Below are 7,321 nucleotides of genomic sequence, written 5' to 3'. Positions count from 1 at the left end.
AGCACTATAATGCTCCCCTTCCTCTCCATCCAAACTGCTACCACGTTAATCCAAGCATTTATCCTATTCTGCCTTGATGACTGTATCAGCCTCCTTGCGGACCTTCCTGCCTCCAGTCTCTCCCCATTCCAGTACATAATTCACTCAGCTGCCCGAATCATTCTCCTACAATTCACTCTGCTGCCTGGATCATTTTCCTACAATAATGTTTCCCCACTCCTGAAGAACCTTTAGTGGTTGCCCATCCACCTCCGTATCAAACAAAAACTCCTCACCATTTGCTTTAAAGCACCTTGCCCCTTCCTACCTCACCTCACTCTTCTACTACAACCTAGCCCGCACACTTCGCTCCTCTAATGCTAACCTTCTCACTGTATCTCCATCTCATCTATCTCGTTGTCGACCTCTTGTCCACATCCTGCCTCTGATCTGGAACACCCTTCCTCCTCATATCCCCCCTTATTTTCCCAGCCTTTGAAGCCTTACTGAAAGCACATCTCCTCCAAGATGCTTTCCCTGACTATGCCCTCCTTTCCTCTTCTCTCATTCCCTTCTGAGTCACCCTGACTTGCTCCCTTTATTCATCCCCTGTCCCAGCCCCATAGCACTGTTTGTTTGGTTATTCTAATATCTGTCTCCCCTTCTAATAATAATAATAATAATGTTGGTATTTCTTAAGCGCTTACTATGTGCAGAGCACTGTTCTAAGCGCTGGGGTAGATACTTCTAGATTGTAAGATCCTTGTGGGTAGGGAATGCGTCTGCTTATTTCTATATTGTACTCTCCGAAGTGCTTAGTACAGCACTTTTCAAACAATAAATATGAATTGAATTAAATTGAAATGATTGTTAATTGCTACCTGGGCCAGGTGGAAAGACCCCAGACCTGGGAGTCAGGAGACCTGGGTTCTCTTCCCGCCTACCCAACATGCCTGCTCTGTGTCACCTTGGGTAAGTCACCTGACTTCTCTGTGTCTGAGTTTTCTCATTTGAAAATATGGCAATTGAATACCTGTTCTCCAACCCTCAACTAGACTGCATGCCCAATGTGGTACGGGGAATCAATCCGACTAGATTTTCTGCTATCTACCTCAGCTTTTAGTATAGTGCTTGGCACACGGTAAGCCCTTAACAAATACCACCATTATCATTCTTACTCAGACTTTTTAGTTCTTTAAAGGTCGAACTCTGCCAGCCCTAATCCCCCGATCATGTCCCCATGCTCACAGTGAAGAGTCAGCACTGGCATTTCTGGAACGTTTTGCATTCAATTAATTGGTGAAAATTTCTTGACAACAATGGGGTCAGAGAAAAACTATGTTCTGCCAGCGTTGCATAAAATTCGAAGCATAGTCAATACTGTTTTAACAGGGGCCCCTGGCCAACAACCTCAAACAGCAACAGGGAAAGAAGGGAGAGGATGAGGGGCAGAAGGGGAGCAGGAGGGAGAGACCAGGATGAGTGTCTCTGCTCCTGCTCACCTAACAAGACTTACAAAAACAGGCTTCAGATATGGCACCCGAGGAGGGACACAAAAACATTCCATTTGGGCTGTGGGGTGACACCCCGTTTTCCATTGACCTGAGAAGGAAGAGAAGGTGCCAGGGGAGGGCCTGGAGTCTGTGGGGTTTGGCCCCCTCCCTTTACAGACACCTGTGGTCCTCAGACTCAGACTATCCTGGTTGGAGGCAGCACCGCCTGCCTGGAGGGACAGAGAACAAAGCCCCACTTGCTCTGGAGGCTACAGTCTCATTCACTTCGGAGATGAAACCTCACCCACCTTGGTGTAAAAAGCCCCCATGCCTGGATCAGCTGGAGCCAGGGACAGAGTCGTCACAAACTGTCACGTGACTGAAAGGAAGGGAGAAGTGTCTCTCTCCTCAGGTCCCTCCCACGGGGGATTTATTGGACGAGAATCTCAGTCTGCAGCAGATTAACCAATACCCATTACTATGAGGGACATGGGGACGTACCTTGTATCTACTCCAGTGCTTAGAACAGTGCCTGACGCATAGTAGGAGCTTAGCAGATACCATTAAAAAAAAATCCCTGACAAGGAATGTGTCACAAGGCAGCCATGCTGGAGAAGGCCCCTTGGACTAAAAATAAGAATAGGAGCAAACAAGATCTCCAGGGAAGAGGTAAGGGCGGCTGGTTTAGCCTCCACCTTTAGCCAGCCACTGCCTTTGCTTTGCAGGCACACTTAACATTCACACCTTGTATGGCCCATCCACTCAGAGGATGAATTACCTAATCCTGGCTCCGCCACTTCTCTGCTGTGTGGCCTTGGGTAAGTCACTTCAGTTCTTTGTGCCTCAGTTTCCTTATATGTAAAATGGTGATTAAGACTGTGAGCCCTATGTGGACCAGGGACTGTGTCCAACCTGAATTGCTTGTATCGTCCCCAGCGCTTAATATGGTGCCTGGCACATAGTATTATTATCAAGTGCCGTAGAGTCGTTTCCGATTCTTGGCGACTCTATGGATATATTTTCTCCAGAACGTCCTGTCTTCTGCCATAATCCATAGCCTTGCTAAGGGTTCTTCCGTTATCGTTGTTATGGTTTCTATCCATCTAGCTGCTGGTCTGCCTCCTCTACATTTTCAGTGGACTTTTCCTAGCATTAGTGTCTTCTCCAGAGAATTAGAGAAGCAGCATGGCTTAGTGGAAAGAACACGGGCTTCGGTGTCAGAGGTCGTGGGTTCTAATCCTGGCTCTGCCACTTGTCTGCTGTGTGACCTTGGGCAAGCCACTTAACTTCTCTGGGCCTCAGTTACCTCATCTGTAAAATGGGGATTAAGACTGTGAGCCCCGACGTGGGACAACCTGTTTACCTCGTATCTACCCTAACGCTTAGAACAGAGTTTGGCACATACTAAGTGCTTAACAACTACCACTATTATTATTGTTATTATTAATTAGTCCTCTTGATGATGTGTCCAAAATATGCTAATCTAAATTGAGTCATTCAGCCTTCCAAAGTCCACTTTGGCTTTATTTGCTCCCAAACCCATTTGTTTGGTTTTTGGGCAGTCCATGGTATTCACAGAAACCTTCTCCAACACCACATTTCCAAAGAATTGATGCTCTTTCTATCTTGTTTGTTCACTGTCCAGCTTTCAGATTTGTACATCGTAATGGAAAACACCATAAAATTGACTATTTGCATTTCTGTAGCAATTGTTACATCAGTGCATTTCATGACTTTTTCCAGGATCTTCTTAGCGAATCTTCCTAACATTAATTTTAGGTTTTTTCTTGACTACTTGTCTTGTTTTATGCTATTGAGTCATCTCGGACCCATAAAGACTCCAACGACACATCTGTCCCAGAACGCCCTACCTCCATCTGCAATCGTTTTGTTAGTGTATCAATACAGTTTTCTTGGTAAAAATCTGGAAGTGGTTTACTGTTGCCTCCTTCCACACAATAAACTTGAGTTTCTGCTCTCGACTCTCTCCATGCTGCTGCTGCCCAGTACAGGTGAGTTTTGACCTGTAGCAGATTGCACTCACTAGCCACTGCCCAAGCTAGGAGTGGAATAGATAGGCCTCTGTTTGACACTCCCTCCTGTAGCTGAGACTGGTAGAGTACTGGAAAATCTTCAGGTGTGACCCTGAGGGGCTCCTGACTACTAATTCCTTTATTACTGATTATCGATCCCAAGAGAGAAGAACTGTCAACTCATTCAATCTTCTGCCCATCCGCTATAAATGTATTAAAAGGCCCATGGTAAACGCTTAACAAATACCATTATATATACATGTATATGTATACATATATATGTATACATATATAATAATAATTAATAATTATGGTATTTGTTAAGCACTCACTATGTGCCAAGCATTGTTCTAAGCACTGGGGTAGATACAAGCTAATCAGGTTGTCCCACACGGGGCTTCGCAGTCTTAATCCCCATTTTACAGATGAGGTAACTGCGGCACAGAGAAGTTAAGTGATTTGCCCAAGGTCACATAGCAGACAGGTGGTAGGGCTGGGATTAAAACCCACGTCCTTTGACTCCTAAACCCATGTGCTCTCACCTTCACAATATCGCCAAGATCTGCCCTTTCCTCTCCATCCAAACTGTTATCGTGCTGGTACAAGCTCCCATAATATCCCGACTGGATTATTATGTCAGCCTCCTCTCTGATCTCCCTTCCTCCTGTCTCTCCCTGCTCCAGTCTATTCTTCATTCCGCTGCCCGGATCATCTTCCTTCAGAAACGCTCTGGGCATGTTACTCCCCTCCTCAAAAACCTCCAGTGGTTGCCTATCAACCTTCACATGAAACAAAAAACTCCTTACTCTTGGCTTCAAAGCTCTCCATCACCTGGCCCCCTCCTACCTCTCCTCCCCTCTCTCCTTCTACTGCCTACCCCGCACACTCCACTCCTCTGCCGCTCAACTCCTCACAGTCCCCCGTTCGTGCCTGTCCCATCATCGACGCCTGGCCCACGTCCTACCATTGTCCTGGAATGCCCACCCTCCTCACATCCACCAAACTTACTCTCTTCCCCTCTTCAAAGCCCTACTGAGAGCTCACCTCCTCCAGAAGGCCTTCCCAGGCTGAACCCCCCCTTTCCCTCTGCTCCTCCTCCCCCCCTGCCCCCGCTCCCGCCCTCTGATCTTCCCCGTTCTCCTCCCCTCAGCACTGTGCTTATTTGTATATATTATTTATTACCCTATTTATTTTGTTAATGAGGTGTATATCTCCATGATTCTATTTATCTTGATGACGTTGTCTTGTTTAGTTCTGTTTTGCTTTACAGTCTGTCTCCCCCATTTAGACTGTGAGCCTGTTATTGGGCAGGTATTGTCTCTATCTGTTCCCAAATTGTACATTCCAAGTGCTAACTCCTCACTCTAGGCTTCAAGGCTCTCCATCACCTTGCCCCTTCCTACCTCTCCTCCCTGCTCTCTTTCTACCGCCCACCCCGCACACTCCGCTCCTCTGCCGCCCACCTCCTCACCGTCCCTCGGTCTCGCCTATCCCGCCGTCGACCCCTGGGTCACGTCCTCCCGCGGTCCTGGAACGCCCTCCCTCCTCACCTCCGCCAAACTGATTCTCTTTCCCTCTTCAAAACCCTACTTAAAACTCACCTCCTCCAAGAGGCGTTCCCAGACTGAGCTCCTCTTCTCCCTCTACTCCCTCTGCCATCCCCCCTTTACCTCTCCGCAGCTTAACCCTCTTTTTCCCCTTTTCCCTCTGCTCCTCCACCTCTCCCTTCCCATCCCCACAGCACTGTACTCGTCCGCTCAACTGTATATATTTTCATTACCCTATTTATTTTGTTAATGAATTGTATATCGCCTCGATTCTATTTAGTTGCCATTGTTTTTATGAGATGTTCTTCCCCTTGACTCTATTTATTGCCATTGTTCTTGTCTGTCTGTCTCCCCCGATTAGACTGTAAGCCTGTCAAACGGCAGGGACTGTCTATCTGTTGCCGACTTGTTCATCCCAAGCGCTTAGTACAGTGCACTGCACATAGTAAGCGCTCAATAAATACTATTGAATGAATGAATGGTATAGTGCTCTGCACATAGTAAGCACTCAATAAATACTATTGAATGAATAAATACTAAGCCATGCTGCTTAATTACCCTGGGTTTTCCTTCGGGTTAGAGATTGTGAGAGGGTCCCCTAAAACCACAGGAGAGATGATTTGTGTAGGGAGTGTCTACCAACTCATAGACTACTGTACTCCGTATTACTCTCCCAAGCACTTAGTACAAGCACACAATAAGAGCTCGATAAATACGATTGATTCGTTGATGATTTATTTACATTAATGTCTATCTTGTTGTTGTCTTATGCAGTCGAGTAGGGTCCGACCCATAGCGACACCACGGACACATCTCTCCCAGAACGCCCACCTCCATCTGCAATCTTTCTGGTAGTGGATCAAGAGAATTTTCTTGGTAAAAATACAGAAGCGGTTTACCATTGCCTCCCTCTGCGCAGTAAACCTGAGTCTCCGCCCTCGGCTCTCTCCTGTGCTGCTGCTGCCCAGCACGGGTGAGTTTTGCCTTGTATCAGATTGCCTTCCACTCGCTAGGCATTGGCCAAGCTAGGAATGGAATGGATAGGCCTCTGCCTGACTCTCCCTCCCGTAGCCGAGACTGGTAGAGGACTGGAAACTCTCCAGATGTGACCCTGAGAGGCCTATGTCTATCTTCCCCTGTAAAATATAAGCTCATTCTTCTAATTATTATTCTTATTCTTCTTATATTTGTTAGGTGCTGTTTGTCAAGCACTATTCTAAGCACTGGGGTAGATACACATTAATCAGTTTGGACAAAGTCCCTGTCCCACTGTCCTCTCCTAAGTGCTTAATACATTGCTTTGCACACAGTAAACTCAATAATTAATATCAGTGATTGATGGGTTGATTGAGTCCCCTGCTCCCTGCGGACGGTCAGTTTTCAGGCAGGAGGAGGTTGGGGGGGGGAGGTGGGGGGGACGGGGCTCCTGCCCGCGATCAGGACTGTCCTGCCAGCGCTGCCCCGGGTGTCATCAGAGGCTTTTCTGGGTGTCCGGGTCTGTTTGGGGGCTTCACGGGGGCCGACTTCAATACGTCTTCCTCTGTCTATACACATACACAAAGATGCTCGTACACACGCCCACCACACACGTTCACCAGCTCGCTACCCCCAAATTTACTGGGACATGTGCATGACTCCCCAACGCTATTCATTATGGGTGACTTCATTATGGCCGCCGCCGGCCGCCATCTTCTTCCTCTCCTTTAGCCCGCGAGGTGGTAAAAGGGGGGGGGGGGAGAAGGTGGAGGCAGACCCGCCTCCCGACCCATTCCTCGCCAGGGATTGGCTGAGCTCCCGCTGATTGACACTCCGTGCAAATAGCTCCCCCTGGAGGAGACGCCCGACAGAGCAGCGCGTCCTTCTCTACCGCCACGTGACAGCGGGCGCCAACCGACAAGGCTAAGTCGTGGGGCAACGGCGGGGCCCCTCGGGGCCCTCGGAGAGCAGCGCCCGCCCCCGCCCCTGCCCCCCTCGGAGAGGAGCTGGAGTGGCGGCCCCATCCCTGGCCCGCCCTTCCCGCCCCCGCGCGGATTGGCCGGGCAGCCGGCGGTTGGGATTCTCGGCCAATGGGGCCCCGAGGGGCGGGGCCTCGGGAGAGCCGCGCCTTCCCGCCACACGGTCACGTGACGCCAACCAACGGCCGAGGAGGCCGACGCCCGCCAACGGCCGCGGAGTTTCTCCGCAGTAGGTCTGAGGAGAAGGACGGTTTTTCCCCCCGAAGGTGAGAGACTTTCTCCGCCCTAAGGCGCCGTCGAAAGGCCCCCCGAGA

At 49.1% G+C, this 7,321-nt stretch overlaps 1 non-coding gene across 1 annotated transcript; it reads right to left on the bottom strand.

Annotated features, from left to right (window-relative positions):
* Nucleotides 1–6,035: 6,035 nt before the first annotated feature.
* LOC114807050 lies at nucleotides 6,036–6,173 on the bottom strand. The gene has a single exon (XR_003755103.1). It is a non-coding gene; the product is annotated as a small nucleolar RNA SNORA7 (small nucleolar RNA).
* Nucleotides 6,174–7,321: the final 1,148 nt, after the last annotated feature.

This window comes from Ornithorhynchus anatinus, chromosome X1 (genome assembly GCF_004115215.2).
Source record: "Ornithorhynchus anatinus isolate Pmale09 chromosome X1, mOrnAna1.pri.v4, whole genome shotgun sequence".
NCBI lineage: Eukaryota > Metazoa > Chordata > Mammalia > Monotremata > Ornithorhynchidae > Ornithorhynchus > Ornithorhynchus anatinus.
The sequence above is the reverse complement of the archived record's forward strand: the minus strand, read 5'-3'. Positions and strand labels throughout refer to the sequence as shown.